Source organism: Nyctereutes procyonoides, unplaced genomic scaffold, assembly GCF_905146905.1.
Source record: "Nyctereutes procyonoides isolate TBG_1078 unplaced genomic scaffold, NYPRO_anot_genome, whole genome shotgun sequence".
NCBI lineage: Eukaryota > Metazoa > Chordata > Mammalia > Carnivora > Canidae > Nyctereutes > Nyctereutes procyonoides.
Genome location: NW_026575051.1, coordinates 57,855,535 through 57,874,133, shown reverse-complemented (window position 1 = coordinate 57,874,133; position 18,599 = coordinate 57,855,535). Strand labels below are relative to the sequence as shown.

At 37.1% G+C, this 18,599-nt stretch overlaps 1 protein-coding gene across 1 annotated transcript in view; it reads right to left on the bottom strand.

The window, feature by feature from the left end:
- The window catches only part of TSTD3 (thiosulfate sulfurtransferase like domain containing 3), a 160,966-nt gene that overhangs the window by 28,308 nt on the left and 114,059 nt on the right, over positions 1 to 18,599 (bottom strand). The window lies entirely within an intron of this gene.

Below are 18,599 nucleotides of genomic sequence, written 5' to 3'. Positions count from 1 at the left end.
AGAGAGAGGCAGAGACACAGGCAGAGGGAGAAGCAGGCTCCATGCACCAGGAGCCCGACGTGGGATTCGATCCTGGGTCTCCAGGATCGTGCCCTGGGCCAAAGGCAGGCGCCAAACCGCTGCACCACCCAGGGATCCCCCCAGATAAAATTTTTAAACTCGGTTTCCCAAAAGTTTCTGACTCAACCATTGATTTCAATCATCTATTCTTTACCCAAGTTTGAAAATAGAAGATGCTCTGCATATTCCGCATTCGGGTAGAAGATAGATAGCCAAAAGAGACAGAAGCCATGGATAACCCAAAACCATATATACGTTTCATTTTTCCTAAAACTTCAATTGTCCATAAAATTATTCTCCAGGGCCAATCTGGCCACTGATACACGAAGTAAAATTGTTACATCAGTGGAAGCCAAAACTCGATTCAGCAGAACTTAAAATGTGCTTTGTAAGACAATGTGTTGTTTTCCACATTCTATAAGGACCATGATAACGTGCAGCCTAATACTCACCTTTTAAGTACTTCCTCCAAATTTATTAGAACTATTCATCAATTTTCAAATCACATTACATTTTATACAGGCTCACATTAAAAAAAAGAGTCATTTTTTCCAATGAGGCTCTTGTTTAATGCCAATTCATTTCAAAAGACTATATAAAAATACCTATGTTACTCAAAAAGTTACAAAACATTGCCAATCTTCAGACAAGTGAAAGCACACACTTGTAGTTGTAATATGCCTTCTCCTATTCTGGCCATGAACCAGTTTCTACTGTTGGAAGTCAGTTCAGAGCAGCCTTTTGTTTGTTTGTTTGTATCTGCCAGAGGCAAGGCCAGAGGGCCCGGATGTATAAAAGTATCTCACATTCAGAAGGAAGCCCTCGGGCCTTTGTGCCAGTAGATGTGCAAAGAAGCTTAAGTAAGTGTGGGAAAACAGCAACTGTGGATCAGAATTTGCCATAAGGCAAGACCTAACACGGTTTTTTTCTGGTTTGCCACAGACAGATGGAATAACAGCATAATAGACTTGGGCAAAGGGTCTCCTGAGCTATTCTCTCCATTGTACACGTACAAGAGACAATAAAGACACAAAGGGACTATACTTAGGAAGGAAGTGTCTCCTTCACAGCAAAGCCCTCCACCATTCATTATTTTCCATCAAAAAGTCTGAAAAGAGGACTGATGCAAAATGCTCCTATGCTTCATCCTTGAAGGTCAGTTCATTTGTTTCTGAGGGTCAAATATGCCATATAGGTACCAGTCTTCACTCTCATTGCAGCCGGCAGCTGGGCAAAGAACAGCCAAGATTTTTATAAGGCTGTATCTTAGCTCAGCACCACCTTAGGACTTAAATCCGCCCCTTGAAAAACCAGCTGGATTTCAGCTCCTGGATATCACCAGGCAAAAAACAACCAAAAAAGCCTCAGGAACTGTGAGGCAGCCACACCCATCCAGCTGAACCATATCTTCACAAGGCATAAAATTGAAATGTCACTCAAAACAAATGGGAACAACAAGGGCAGAAAAATTCCTAAATGTCTTCTATCATTGTCTCACCAAGGACTTTATTTAATCAGTTAAATTGTGACTGTTGAACAACTGAAGAAAGAAAGGATAGCAGGAAAAAAAAAAGGATAGCAGAAAAGAGATACTTTTCTCAAAATCACTTACACAGATGGAATAAGGTTGGCCATGAATTTATCATTGTTGAGAGGCTTAAGGGTGGTTGCCTAGGGCTCCATTATACATTTTTGTCTATTTTTTATATGTTTGAAATTTTCTATAAGAAAAGGTTTTTAATTATATTTGTATAATTTTTCAGGCTTTCAAATGAAACATATTGCTATAAAAAGTGTGAGCTCATTTCAAAGATTTTTTGTCTGAAGTTAAAATAATATCCTGACGAAAATAAGAACCTGCTCCCAAACACGGATTATTTCATTATTCCCATAAAATAGTTGCCTGCAGACATCTAAGAGGGAATAATGTAAATATGTAATCCTTTTAGAGAGGTTTGAAAGCGATTTTGGGAATTTTTCCAAGATTTTCTAAGTTTTTTTTATGAAATATGATCTTGAGTCAATATTTGGGATATGGAAAGAAACTAAATATCACTATATTCCTACCCATAAGCTCTGTTCAAAACCAAGTGTCTTCAAGAAAGTCATCTTGCTGGGATGCCCAGGTGGCTCAGCAGTAGAGTGTCTGCCTTCAGCTCAGGGCATGATCCCAGATCCCAGGATCAAGTCTCACGTTGGGCTCCCTGCAGGGAGCCTACTTCTCCCTGTGCCTATGTCTCTGCCTTTCTGTGTATCTCTCTTGAATAAATAAATAAAATTTTTAAAAAAGAAAGGAAGAAAGAAAGAAAGAAAGAAAAGTCATCCTGTTCTCCAGTGTCCACTAAATTGACTGATATATACCAAACAATTTCAGCATAATTTCAGTCTGTTCTCAGCATATGTTTAAATTCAAAGAGCAGGGACACCTGGGTGGCTCAGTGGTTGAGCATCTGCCTTTGGCTCAGGTCATGATCTTGGGGTCCCGGGATCAAGTCATGCATTGGGCTCCCCGTAGGAAGTCTGCTTCTCCCTCTGCCTGTGTCTCTGCCTCTGTCTGTGTGTGTCTTTCATGAATAAATAAATTTTAAAAATCTTAAAAATAAATAAATACATTCAAAAAGCAAAGCCTTCTCTTTTTCGCCTACCTTGATATGTATGTACATACTGTGATTACAGCACATGTGATCCTTTTATTAAATTGGGCTTTTTCCAGGGCACCTGGATGGGTCAGTAGGTTAAGCAACTGGTTCTAGGTTTTGGCTTGGGTCATGCTCTCAGAGTCCTGAGATGGAACTCCTGGGGAGGGGGGGATCCCTGCTCAGTGGGGAGTCTAATTGGAATTCTCCTCCTTCCTCTCCCTCTGCTCCTCCCCTATTCATGCATGCACACAATCTCTCTAAATAAAATAAATAAATAAAATCTAAATAAATAAATTAGGCTTTTTCTCATCTTTATTGAGGTAAAACTAACAAAAATTGCAGGTATTTAAGGGGTACAACTTAATGTTTTGGTATATGTGTACATTGTAAAATAATCATCACAGTCAAAAGTAATTTTGAAGGTTATCCAGCAGTAATATTCATACACAGAAGATTTATTTTTTTTAAGATTTTTTATTTATATATTCATGAGAGACACAGAGAGAGAGAGAGGCAGAGACATAGGCAGAGGGAGAAGCAGGCTCCCTCTGGGGAGCCTGATGTGGGCCTCAATCCCAGGACCTCAGGATCATGACCTGGGCCAAAGGCAGACACTCAATCAATGTGCCACCCAGGTGTCCCACAAAAGGTTTGTTTTAAAGCCTTTGAATATTTTTTTAAGCAGGTCCCACTTATTTCATTCAGTTGATGAAAACTTTTATGATTTAATGCTGCCAATATATAGTCTAACATCTTACGAACAAGAATCAAAATAGCATAGCTTTAATAAAACTAATAAGACACGATTTCCAGTTAAGCCTAAAAGTGATATTTGGAAAGAAGTACATCATAGTTCAGAGAAATGGCTGGATTGGTTTAGCCTATGTAATTGCAAATAATGAAATAAATGAAATCTTTTCAAGAACAGGCTGTGGCAATTTCAATACATCAACTTAAAGCATAACAAAGAAAACAAAACCTAAACTTACACCTAATGGAACTTGAAAAAGAACAGCAGATAAAGCCCAAATCCAGCAGGAGAAGAGAAATAATAGAGTGGAGCAGAAATCAATGGTATAACAATCAAAAAAACAGGAGAACAGATCAACAAAACTAGGAGCTGGTTCTTTGAAACAATTAACAAGGTTGATAAACCTCTAGCCAGACTTATCGAAAAGAAAAGGACCCAAATAAATAAAATCATGAATCAAAAAGGAGAGATCACAATCAACACCAAAGAAATACAGTCAATTGGGATCCCTGGGTGGCTCAGCGGTTTAGTGCCTACCTTTGGCCCAGGGTGTGATCCTGGAGTCCCGTGATCGAGTCCCATGTTGGGCTCCTGGCATGGAGCCTACTTCTACCTCCTCCTGTGTCTCTGCCTCTCTCTCTCTTTCTCTCTATGTCTACCATAAATTAATTAATTAATTTAAAAAAAAAGAAATACAGTCAATTCTAAGAGAACATTATGAGTGATTATATGCTAACAAATTAGGCAATCTGGAAGAAATGGATAAATTCCTAGAAACACATAAACTACCAAAGCTGAACCAAGAAAAGATAGAAAATCTGAAATAGAATTACCAGCAAAGAGACTGAATCAGTAATCAAAAATTTCCCAACAAACAAGAGTCCAGGATTGGATGGCTTCCCAGGGGAATTCTCCCAAACATTTAAAGAAGAATTAACACTATTCTTCTGAAACTTTTCCAAAAAATAGAAATGGGAGGAAAACTTCCAAAATCATTCTATGAGGCCATCATTACCTTGATCCCAAAATCAGACAAAGACAAAACTTATTAGTGGGCTAAAAAGGAGAATTACAGACTAATACCCCTGATGAACATGGATGCAAACATTTCAGCAAGATACTAGCTAACAGGATCCAGCAATACATTAAAAAGATTATTCACCATGACCAAGTGGGATTTATTCCTGGGCTGCAGGGTTGGCTCAACATCCACAAATCAATCAACGTGATACATCACATTAATAAAAGAAAGGAAAAGTACCATATGATCCTCTCAATAAATACAGAAAAAGCATCTGACAAACTACAGCATCCCTTCTTGTTAAGAACCTTCCACACTGCAGGGATAGAAGGAACATACCTCAACATTATAAAAGTCATATACGAAAGACCCACAGTGAATATCAACCTCAATGGGCAAAAACTGAGAACTTTACCCCTAAGGTCAGGAACATGACAGGGATGTCTACTCTCATCACTGTTGCTCAACATAGCACTGGAAGTCAGTCCTAGCCTCAGCAATCAGACAGCAAAAAAGAAATAAAAGGCAACTAAATCAGCAGAGAAGAAGTCAAACTTTCTTCACAGATGACATGATATTCTATGTAGAAAATTTGAGAGACTCCACCAAAAAATTGCTAGAACTGATATAGGAATTCAGCCAAGTTGCAGGATATGAAATCAACACACAGAAGCCTGTTGCTTTCCTATATACTAACAATGAAGCAGAAGAAAGAGAAATCAAGGAATCAATCCCACTTACAATTGCACAAAAACCATAAGATACCTAGGAATAAACCTAACCAAAGAGGTAAAGGATCTCTGGAAACTATAGAGTGCTTAGGAAAGAAACTGAAGAAGACACTAAAAAATGGAAAACATTCCATGCTCATGTATTAGAAGAACAAATACTGTTAAAATGCTTATGCTTGCCCAGAGCAATCTACACATTCAATGCAGTTTCTATCAAAATATTACCAGATTTTGTAACAGAGCTGGGACAAACAATTCTAAAATTTGTCTGGAACCTGAAAAGATCCCAAATAACCAAAGGAATGTTGAAAAGAAAACCAAAGCTAGAGGCATCATAATTCCAGACTTCAAGTTCAATTACAAAGCTGTAATCATAGGGGTGCCTGGGTGGCTCAGTCGGTTAAGTGTCTGCCTTTGGCTCAGGTCATGATCCCAGGGTCCTGGGATTGAGCCCCACATAGGGCTCCCTGCTCAGCAAGGAGAGAGCACCCTCCCCCATGCTCTCTCTCAAGATGAATAAATAAAATCTTTAAAAAAAAGCTATAATCATCAGGACAGTATGGTACTGGCACAAACAGAGACACATAGATCAATGGAACAGAATAGAGAACACAGAAATGGACCCTCAACTCTATGGTTAACTAATCTTTGACAAAGCATGAAAGAATATTCAGTGGGAAAAAGTCTCTTTAACAAATGGTGTTGGGAAAATTAGACAGCCACATGCAGAAGAATGAAACTGGACTACTCTCTTATTTCATATACAGAAATAAACTCAAAATGGATGAAAGACCTAAATGTGAGACAGGAATCCATCAAAATCCTGGAGAAGAGCTCAGGCAGCTACCTCTTTAACCTTGGCCACAGCAACTTCTTGCTTAGATATGTCTCTAGAGGCAAGAGAAACAAAAGCAAAAAATTAACTACTGGGACTTCACCAAAATAAAAACCTTTTGTACACAAAGGAAACAATCAACAAAACTAAAGGCAATCTATGGAATGGGAGAAGGTATTTGCAAATGTCTTATCAGATAAAGGGCTAATCTCCAAAATCTATAAAGAACTTACCAAACTCGACACCCCAAAAAAACAAAAAATCCAGTAAAGAAATGGACAGAAGACATGAACAGACATTTCTCCAAAGAAGACATGTAAGTGGCAAACAGACATGACAAATAGTCAACATCACTCCACATCAGGGAAATCCAAATAAAAACCACAAATGAGATACCACCTCATGCCAGTCAGAATGGCTAAAATGAACAACTCAGGAATCAACAGATGTTGGCAAGGTTGTGGAGAAAGGGGAACCCTCTTACACTGTTGATAGAATTGCAAACTGGTGCAGCCACTCTGGAAAATAGTATGGAGGTTCTTCAAAAAGTCAAAAATAGAGCTACCCTACAACCCAGCAATTGTACTAGTAGGTACTTATCCAAAGGATACAAGCATAATGATTCAAAGGAGAATATACACCCCAGGGTTTATAATAGCAATGTCCGCAAGAGCCAAAATACGGAAAGAACCCAGATGTCCATCTACAGATGAATAGATAAAGAAGAATGTATATATGTATACAATTAAATATTACTCAGCCATCAAAAAAATGAAATTTTGACATTGCAAGGACATGGATGGAACAAGAGGGTATTATGCATGCTAAGTGAACTAAGTCAGTCAGAGAAAGATACCATATGATTTTGCTCATATGTGGAATTTAAGAAACAAAACAGAGCATCAAAGGGAAGGGAGAGAAAAATAAAATAAGATGAAATCAGAAAGGGAGACAAACCATAAGTGACTCTTAAATATAGAAAACAAACAGGGGGATAGCCCCGGTGGTACAGCGGTTTAGCGCCGCCTGCAGTCCAGGGCGTGATCCTGGAGACCTGGGATTGAGTCCCACGTCGGGCTCTCTGCATGGAGCCTGCTTCTCCCTCTGCCTGTGTCTCTGCCTCTCTCTCTAGCTGTGTCCCTATGAATAAATAAATAAAATCTTTAAAAAAAAAAAAAAAAAAGAAAGAAAACAAACAGGGTTGCTTGGGGGGAGGGGTGATAATTGGGTGATGCGCATTAAGGAGGGCACTTGATGTAATGAGCGCTGGGTGTTATATGCAAATTTTACTCCTGAAACTAATAACATAGTATATGTTCACTAAACTGAATTTAAATTTAAAAATTTTTTAAAGACATTTTTAAAATAAAAACTAATCTTTGAAGAAAAAAATAAGAGAATATCTTCTACTCTGTTAAGAGATTTTAAAAAATTACCATTTGAAATCTTACCAGAAACATTACAAAAATCTTTGCTACAATGAACACATTGTGTCCAGGGCACTAGGTGCCAAGTGTACAGAAATCACAGAGATAAAAGCCATGTTTTCTAAGCAAGTGCATTTGGCAGTAAGACATCTGTAAACAGGCCAAACTATTCATTAAAAATAAATTTTCATTAAAAATAAAAAATTGAAATGTAGTTTCCTTGATAAGCTCCTCATTTATTAATATGAAAATTTCTATTTTAAAGTTCTTATGCCAGAGTTCTATGATTAGTATCTAAATTCTAAGAGCTAATAGAATTTTAATAAGTGATAACATTTCTTATCTATTAATAAAAATTCAAAATATATCATCTATTTTATTTCTTGATGTATTACCTATATTTTCTCATAAAACAAAACTGAAAAGTATACACATCTGTTTTCATTATAATCGACATCCCTTATTCATATTATACTGAAAACATCTACACCTGAGTATCATTCTCACTCTTCTTACATCCTGCAAAGAAGAAAGGAAGAAGAAGTGGTCAGTCTAGTAGCTCCCTGCAAACAACAATAACTCCCCTTGGATCCAGGGGGAGTTTAGGGGAAACAGTAATAGATGTACCACTTAGCCACACAGCATCACAAAAGTGGTAATTACCTACAAAACCTGCTGCTTCCCTCTCTTTTCTCTGTTTTCCTCTCCTGACTTTCCAAGTGGTGTGGATGGTGAAATAAATAAGCCTCATGTGAGACTCAGGGGGATTGAAACAGAGTCATATACTGCCATTTTAAAAAAAAAGAGAAAAATTAAGAAACCTGAGGGGAAGTATTTCTATTACTGTTATGGGAAATATAAAAATAGATATAAATGAGTATATGTTATTATTTAAGTTGAACATTAACTTCCGTTGGTATACAGTGTGTGCTTCACTATGTTGGCCATGCTTACCAGGTTACCTGCCACAGTCCCTCATCTAATGTAGTAGTCATTTATTGCCTGCCTGCTATGACCTCAGCACTATAAAAGGCACCAAAGGGGAATCAAAGCAAATGTATAGTTCCAGAAAGCTTAGAGTTCAATTAAAGGGGTGAATGTCTATGAAAGACAATTTATAGCCAAGTGCTAAATAGTCTCATCGTCATAAATTACGAAGAGGTGAAAACCTCATACATAAGAAGTAAACATAGAAGCCACAGATAGGTAGATATCTACTTATCTTCTGCTGATATGTCTAGTTTTATGGAAAAATTAATATATTTCCCCCATATTCTATAACCCAGATTACAGGAATAGGAGAAATAAGAAAGAGGAACCAGTTTCTTTTAGTTTAGACTACAATTATTAGCTTAGCTAATATGTGAGCTAAGCCTTAGAGGAAGAACAGAAAACATTCCAGAGCATGGTACGCGTGAGACAGAGAAGATATTCACAGCAGTTCCATTTGGAGGATTGTGGAGACAGCAATAAATGAGACCTAATTAGGAAGAAGTGTACATAGAGGAGTGGGGAGTTGGGAGTTGAGAGGCTGCACGATTATAAATTCTTAAAGATAAACTCACAGAATCTTTCAATCAGAGGACCACAAGGTTATAAAGGATCTCAGAAATCATCTAACACAATTTTCAACTCAGTGCAATAAGAATATCCACATGTGATCTATGGCCACTGCCAGAAAATCTGCAGTGGGGGAAAGAAAATTCACCATCTCTCGAGAGAAAGAGCTCAAAGTGTTAGCAATGTCTCCTTTATGAAGTTGCCATTGTTTGCTGAAATTCACCAATATATTGAGACATATAAATGTTTTTAAATATGTCATCCCATTTCACATGCCGGGATGTAAGTGCCAAGAATAAGTTTGTGTTTGTAGGACTGCACAACAAAATATATGAGAAATGATAGTGCCTGTAAGTTCTGAGGAGATCCCTGTCCACAACTCCAGACATCCACCTCAGTTCGAGATACTCCTAGAAATTTTCTATTCAAACAAACTCTTTACTTTCATAAAATATATTCACATCTGAACCTCTCTCCAACTTATTCTGAGTTAGACTGGGTTTGGAGTCATACAAGATTACACCATTAGGAGTTTCCCCAAATGGAGTCTAATCTCAGGAAGTGAAAAATACAAGAAAATACAATGACCAAAATATATGTGATTGTATTCATGATTCCATCTAATTTCTCCCTGCTGGTGAAAGAATGTGGTTCTATTGGGGAATTTGTTGGTGACTCTGAAGTATGTCAGTTTAGCATATTGCCTCCATTACATTTCTGCAAAAGTAGAAAATAAACAAATTTCTACTTTAATTATAAGAGAGTGGGGTTTTTTTTTTTTTCCATTTTTATTCTGTAGTTCTTATCCATAAGGAGTCGTCATGGCAGGCCATGGGAAATTCACTCTTTTTGCAATTCCAATTTTTCTACTGAATGAACTATTCCCCTAACCATATAAATAATTGGCTGTTGAGGAGGGAGAGGATCAAATATGCCACAGGGTTTCTCAATCTTGGCACTATTGACATTTTGAGCCAGACAATTCCTTATTGTGGAAGACTGTTCAATGCATTGTAGGATGTTTAACAGCATCCCTGACCTTGCCGATTAGATGCTAGTAGCATCTCCCTTCTGAAAGGGAGATCTGATCATGAAAATCACAAATGTCACCAGACATTGCCAAATATCCCCTAGAAGTCAAACCTGTCCTTTGTTGAGAACCACTAATATACAGATATGGTCTTGGTTAAAAGCTACTCTGGGCTCTGCATTCCAGGCACATTTTTAAAGTGATGGTGGCTGCCATTTCTGGCTTACATCCACGTAAAATCTGCTTTTTATTCCAATCTCTTCAGAGAAAAGTGTGAACACGCTGTTTCTTGACAAATGAGTTTGATTATTAGATTGTACCACAATGCGCATCAAAGTACAAGGATAGAGCTTTAGCTCTGCTGTCAAGACAACCGCTGCCTCTTCAAGCAAAAGGAAAATCAAAGACTTGTAGGATGCCAGTTGAGTCAGAACCTGAAGCCAAAGGCAAATGCTGTGGCCACGAATGAGCACCTGGCACTTCCCTATGAGAGCTGAATACTCAAGAGAATTGAGACTTCAAATGAGCTTCCACCTAACAAGCTGCAATTTTGTTTCATTGGGGGGAGAGTAGGAGATGAGTTATGGGAAGAAACCAGAGGAAAATTCAACATGACAGTCCATTTGCTAATTCAGCGAGGAGGATTTCAGGACAATCTTCAGAATGCAGCAAGACAAAAGCATCATTATCCATAATTACTGCTTACCGGTAGCACGGATTGATAACAAGCTTCCTCCGCTAATCTTACCCCACATTATGAGAAGAGGCGATTAAACTAATTAACAAATCAACTTTTCTGGGCAACATTAGATTCAGTAGCAAAAAATAATGAGAAAAAGCTAGTTTCTCGATGAAATAACTAGGGATGAAATGATATAGAAATCTGAAGTTAACAATATGAATGGTGAGCTTGAATAATTGACAAATGCATACATTTGACATTAGAAAATCTAATGACAATTGGCAAATATTGGGCTATTTGTTTAAAGCCACAGTTTAAATGGAAAATATACAAATATAAAATATATACAAATATAAAAATATTTTATATTTATGCAAATATAAAATAATGCCTCACTATTGAGAAGTCAGACTCAATAGTCATCTTGGTCATGGAAACTAACTCAAAAGGAAGCTTTAAAAACTCCTTTCAGCTGGGGTGCCTGGGTAGCAAAGTCAGTTAAGTGTCTGTCTTTGGCTCAGGTCATGATCCTAGGGTTCTGGGATCTTGCCCCAAGTCAGGCTCCCTGCTGAGCTTCTCCTTCTTGCCCTGCCCCACCTCCCTGCCCATACTCTCTCATGCACTCTCAAACAAATAAATAATACCTTTAAAAAACAAAAAGTTCTTTCAACCATTAAGTCACGTTACTCTATAGGAATAAGCAAAGAACTACTCTCAGATCATTACTATATTTTGTACTCCTCTCAACTTCCCTACTCTTGAGGATGGGAAAGGGCACCACCATATCTTGTAATCTGTCTCTAGCCTAAGGCCTTCATATACATCATAGGTGCTCAGTAAGCATCTTTAGCTATATTGACCAATGTGGTGGTCACAACCACATGTGGCTACTGAACTCCTGAAATGTGACTAGTGCAATGGAGGAACAGAATTTTCAATTTTATTTAATTTTAATTTATTTTAATTTAAAATGGATACTCTGTTCACTGAGAAACTTTTAAATATATTTGGAACAACTTGGACATGTGAATCTACATTTTCAACTGTAGGCTTTAAGATATCTAAGAATAAGTATCTAATAAAAAGCACTAGAATTGAGATGTGCTGCAAGAGTAAGCTATATACCAGATTTCAAAGATTTAGTATGAAAAAAAATGAGTGTAAAATACATTTGTACATTGATTACATTTTTGGAATGATATCTTTATATATTGGGTTAAATAAAAGAAATCATTAAAGATCATTATACCAGACTCTTTTTATCTTGCTTGATGAGACTATTAGAAAATTTTAAATTATATATTTGGCAAAAAGATAGGACAGGTCTTTAAAGTGAATGAATTATATGCAACATAGAGCAGCATATTGGAAGCAGCAAGAGAAAACTGACTGCAGCCAAAAATGATGTCTACAACCAGAAGGAGACCAAAAAATCAACAAAGCATAATTATCTGGAGCCATTTAAAGTATAAGTATACATTCTTACCTCTTTCAGAGATGCCTAAGACCATCAGGGTGATTTATGCATTATAACTCTTAACCACAAAAAAAGGGGAAAAACTCTTTTCTGCCTACTGCATTTAAAAAGATGTGATAATGAATCTCATAAATGTTTTAATATTTAGCAACAACTTCCATTAGTCTCAATATTTCACTAATATTTAGTAACTCATTAATTCCCACAACATTATGAGGTAGAAAATATCATCATCTTTCCCATTTTGTAGGTAAGGAAACTGGGGCTGAGAGAGGTTCAGTAATTGGTCAAGGTTAGGTATATTTACTAGAGTACTCTAGTATCTCTCTCAAAATTATTTTCCAATATTCACATTTATATGTGCTTGACCAAAGTGCTGTTCTCTCTATCTTTGAATACCGTCCTCTTTAATGGAGTCTTTGACCTGGAGAAGTTTAGCTAAATCCCACCCTGGAGATGAAAGTTCTGCCAGATGTCACATATAGACCTCCGTAATTTGAGAAAATTATGAAAATTTAAGAAACAGACTGATAAAGTCTTCCTCTTCATTTCTGGCTAAGAGTAGCTATAATTTCTAAAATTCTCTGTGATTCTTCTACATGGTGTACAATACCCTAGCAAGGACTTAACAGTAACACATGAAACCATGAACATGACAATATTTGTATTTCATTACCCATGATGATATACGAAAAGAAAATACAAATATTGTGATTTTTTTTTTTAGGTAAGTAGAAAGTATTCTTAATCTCTGTGGCTTCTTTCAATGTATAAAAGATTTCACAAGATAAAAGGTTAGTGAGAAAAGTAAGATGTAAAAAAAGAAAGAAAGAAAGAAAGAAAGAAAGAAAGAAAGAAAAGTAAGATGTGCTAGGACACCTAAAAAGATGAAAGGTTGATTGAGAGTAGAGGTAGAGGCTGAGAATTAAGAAGGTTAAATAATTAAGAAAACAGGTTGAATGAAGAGAATCAAGGGATCAAAAGGCAAAATGCTACGAAAAGATCAAAAGATTTAAACCCCATATGAAATACAAGGGAAGTGAAACTGAGCAGCTTAATAGGGCATTTGTTTAGGGGAGGAATAGCAGCATACATTTGAGAAAATGGAGCACTTTTTAAGTGTAAGCATTAACTAACATAATAGCACAGAATGCTTGATATGCAGCTTAGTTTCTCCATTTTCCATCCATTGCCTTATTTTTTCCTCTTTGATGGTTGTTTAAACAAAAACAAATTAATCCACTCTAAACCAAGGGATTATAATTTCAAGACTTGGAAAATTAAGCATATAGAATCAGATTCTTAGTTTTCTTAAAAGGAAAATTAGAGCATCTTCTCTTATTAAACCATTACCTCCCTTTAAACTATTTGGTTATGGGCAGCCCTGGTGGCACAGCGGTTTAGTGCCACCTGCAGCCCGGGGTGTGATGCTGGGGACCCGGGATCGAGACAGACGCCTCTGTGTGTGTGTGTGTGTGTGTGTGTGTGTGTGTGTCTATAAATAAATAAATAAAATCTTTAAAAAAGATAAACTATTTGGTTAATATGAGGAGTGAGAACACCTATTAAGAAAGCTGTGAACAGGGACACCTGGGTGGCTCAGTGGATGAGTGTCTGCCTTTGGCCCAGGGCGTGATCCTGGAGACCCGGAATCGAGTCCCACATCTGGCTCCTTGCATGGATCCTGCTTCTCCCTCTGCCTGTGTCTCTGCCTCTCTCTCTCTCTCTCTCTGTGTCTTCATGAATAAATAAATAAAATCTTTAAAAAAAAAAAAAAGAAAGCTGTGAACAACAATGTCCAGGAGTTGTAAATGGTGGCCACTGTTCTGCCTTTTTCTGTGAGTGCCTTGGAAAACATCAACCTATATACCTTTAATTTTCTTCTAGTACCTTCAGGATCACCTGCTCCTTGTCAGAATCCAGAAATCAAGCTTTTCTTTAATTTCATTAGGTCCCCAAAGTGCAGGCCAACTTTACCAGAAGCTGTTCAGTTATTTTTATTTGCTGCATTTTTTCCAAACAGGAAATGAAAAAGGAAGGAGCAGTGATGGCCTGTTAATTCCAGACACTTTGCAAAAAAGTCTGGCTGCCATCACAAGGATTTACCCAGTTTGCTTTGCAGGGCACCTAACCTGACCAGAATCACTAGAGAACCAACACCTGAGAGCCTACCAAACAGTGGAGCAAGATTGAGCAAGATATGTGTGCTGTTATCAGAGACTTTGACACAAAAGGTTGGAGTCCAGAAAGAATGACTTCATGGAAACTTTAATACAGAGTCTTCTTATCTTGAATGGTACCTTTCTCCAGGTTCTTTTTAATACATAACTTTTACAGATCTCCTTATGCTTTTTGTCCTTTAGAAAACAACAAGATGTATCTTTAATATTACATCATTTTTTCAAATTAATTATGTTTAAATCCTAGCAAGTTATTAACGAGTCATGATAGCAATTGCAATTCCAAACAACCTCAACAAACAAAATCCACATGTAGAGATGTGTTTGCATACGACTTATTATTTTAGTGCTTATAAATATTCTCTTTTTCTTCTTGCTTCTTTTAAATAAGCCTTTGGACCTTCAAAAAGAATATACTTTTTTTTTTGCATTCATTTGAACATCTTTTCTGGTTTAGAACTTGTCTCAAGGGGAAACCTTGAAAGAAAATTAAAACTTCTTTTTTAAAGCCCACAGCAATTTATTAATATTTTACAGCTTTTCAATATAGTTGCATTCACAAATTGGATTTGCACTGTTTGATATAAAACAATTGTTTTATTCCCACTTCAAGTGCTCCACTGTTTTCAAGCTTGTTAATTAAATGTTTTATTTTTTTTAAATACCACACAAGTTTCTCAAAACTTCATCTGCACCTGCTCCAGAAATGAAAAGATGTCCTTGGAACAACTCCAGTTTATTAAGTAGAAAGCCATTATTTTCACACAAGAATTCAGTCTTTTACCTGTAAGCTTTAACATGAGTTACTATGCATTGTATTCTCTCACTTTTTATCTGCTGTCAATTAGTACAAGCATTTTTAGTCTGTAGAGGGGGAAAAAAGACATGTCGTTTGGAATGTCACTTCCATTGCCTGATGTTCCCATGTGCGTGCTCAACTGACATCTCTGTAAAGCTATTTGGTGGTTTTGTCTTTCAGCCTGGACCTTTTGGTCTTTCCCTATCATCCTTTTTCCTAACAAGATTGTGTAGTGTGATCTGATGAGATATACGGATTATATGGAGCAGTAAAACTACAACTTCTCAGAAATATCCATAGCAGGGCCCAAATTAGTAAAATGCTTCCTAGCATAGAAAAGAAATGAGGACACTGAATCCTATATGACCGCAAAGACCATATTCATTCCTGCCAGAAATGTTTGAAATTGTTAAGATTAAACACCACTAAAAACAAGATTTCAGGGAAAGAATTTGATCACAGATCAATTTAAGATGTCTGAATGGCACAATTACAGGGTCTATCTACTCTTGCTTAAGAAAGGAAGCTCAGGGTTCCTGCTAAAAGAACTGCCAGGACTCAAAAATAGCAATGATATTTTGTCAAGTGAGAAAAAAAAAAAAGGTAGTTTACAAAATCATGTAAGGTAAAGTTTCATTTATATGAAAACCACATATGTCCCTATATGTGACAGGGCAAAGTCTGGGAGGTAATAGGCCAAAGCTCTGATGTTGGTTTTCACCAGGTAAGTAATGTTATGGGCATTTTTAAAGTGTCTTCTTTTTGCTAATTTGAACTTTCTGATTTTTCTGCGATAAAGAAGTACTACAGGCAGCCCTGGTGGCTCAGCGGTTTAGTGCTGCCTTCAGCCCCAGGTGTGATCCTGGGGACCCAGGATCGAGTCCCACATCAGGCTCCCTGCAAGGAGCCTGCTTCTCCCTCTGCCTGTGTCTCTGCCTCTCTCTCTCTCTCTCTCTCTCTCTCTCTCTCTGTCTCTCATGAATAAATAAATAAATCTTTTTTTAAAAAAAGTACTTCCTTTCTGACTTAAAAGAGTGAACTTTTAAAAAATATTTCTAAAATTTGGATTGGATTATATCGAATATAAGGAGTGAACTGCAGAAAAACAGCTCTTTAATCAACTGAATCAAGAAATCAAGAAAATTCGTTTTTGGAAGATATGCATATTATTTAGTAAATAGCTTTAAAGATTTTTTGACAATCATAAGAAATTATGTTATAAAGTTTTTAAGAATATGGGGCACCTGGGTGGCTCAGTGGGTTAAGCGTCTGACTTTGGCTCAGGTCATGATCTCAGGGTCCTAAGATAAGAGCCCCTGTGTCTCCTCAAGCAGGAATCACTGCTCAGTGGGGAGTCTGCCGCTCCCTTTCTCTGTCCCCCTACCTCTCCCCTATAACCCCCCTCATGCTCACATGCTTCCTTTCCTGTGCTCTCTCTCAAATAAATAAAATCTTTAAAAAAATAAAGTTTTAAATTTAAGAGTATGAAAATATCTATGTCCATATATTTTCTTTCTTTTTTTTTTTATATTTTCTTTCTTGATGTCATAAGCAGCTAATGTTGCTTTACAACTGGCTTTTTTTTAACTTGCTAATCCAGACATCTGAACCCAGAATGGACTCCCTAATATTTCTCATTTCCTCTATTTCCATATAATTTAAAGAAAATTGAGTCTTACTTCTTTTTCAGTATTCTATCTCAAAGACAGATGCATCTTAAAAAAAAAAGATGCATGTTTTCCATCGGTAAAGGGAGAAAAGATTTTTCTTAAAATTAAGAAAAACTAGGATGCCTAGGGGGCTCAGCAGTTGAGCCTCTGCCCTCGACTCAGGGCCTGATCCCAGATCAGGGATCAAGTCCCTCATCTAGTCTGCATTGGGCTCCTGTGGGGAGCCTGCTCCTCCCTCTGCCTATGTCTCTGCCTCTCTCTCTGTGTCTCTCGTGAATAAATAAAGAAAACCTTAAAAAAAAAAAACTACATGTGGTCCCCTTGAACTACAACTGATAATATAGTACACAAGGTGGTACTCTAAGTATAAGGTGGGTCCATGTCCCAAGAACATACTGCCTACAGAGAGACAGAGGTTTGTTCAGTTTTGTTTTCACATTTTAAAAAATTTTTATTGAAAAAAAGTATTAAATAAAATCTGCTATATAACCAGTTTTTACTGAACTGTTCAGTAGGTTAAGTATATCATCACTGGTATGCAATAGATCCTCCAGAACCTTTCCATCTTACAAAGCAGAAATTGATACCCTTTAAACCACAGCTCTCTATTTTCCCTCCAGCCACAGGAAACCACCGCTTGTTTTTCTATGAATTTGACTACTTTACATACCACATATGTAAAGAAAATACCTTTACATACCTCATTTCTTAATAAGTTTATTTGGTTTTGATATTATAATAATTCTTCATATATTCTGGATATCAACAGAGATATGTAATATCATCAGACATGTGATTTGCAACTATTTTCTCCCATTCTAGAGGTTATCTTTTCACGCTGCTGATTGTGTCCTTTGATGTCTAGCAGTTTTTACTTTTTTTTAAGATTTTATTTATTCATAAGAGACAGAGAGAGAGAGAGAGAGAGAGAGAGGCAGAGACACAGGCAGAGGGAGAAGCAGGCTCCATGCAGGGAGCCTGATGCAGGACTCGATCCCAGGACTCCAGCATCACGCACTGGGCTGAAGGCAGGGGTTAAACCCCTGAGCCACCCAGGGATCCCCCAGTTTTTATGTTTGATGTAGTCTGACAGGTCTATTTTTGTTTTTGTTGCCTGTACTTTTTGTGTCATATCCAAGAAATCATTGCCAAATCCAAAGTCAAGATAATTTTCACCTATGTTTTCCTCTAGTTTTATAGTTATGTGTCTTAAATGTAGGTCTTTAATACATTTTGGGTTAATTTTTTATATGGGGGCAGCCCTGTGGCTCAGCGGTTTAGTGCCGCTTTCAGCCCAGGGTGTGATCCTGAAGACCAGGGATCGAGTCCCACGTTGGGCTCCCTGCTTGGAGCCTGCTTCTCCCTCTGCCTGTGTCTCTGCCTCTCTCTCTCTCTCTCTCTCTCTCTCTCTCTGTGTGTGTGTGTCTCTCATGAATAAATAAAATCTTTAAAAAAATTTTATATATGGTATAACATAAATGTCAAAGTTCTTTCTTTTATATATAGATATCCAATTGGCCCAACACTATCTGCTAAAAGACATTTAAGCATTTAACACTGCTTGTGACAGTCCTTTCACCATTGAGAGGTCTTGGGTCCCTTGTTGAAAATCATTTGATCACATACACAATGGTTTATTTCTGGGCTCTCTATTCTTCTCCATTGATCTATATTTCTGTCTTCATGCCAGTATCACACTGTTTTGATTAGTATAGCAATTTTTTGTATTAAGTTTTG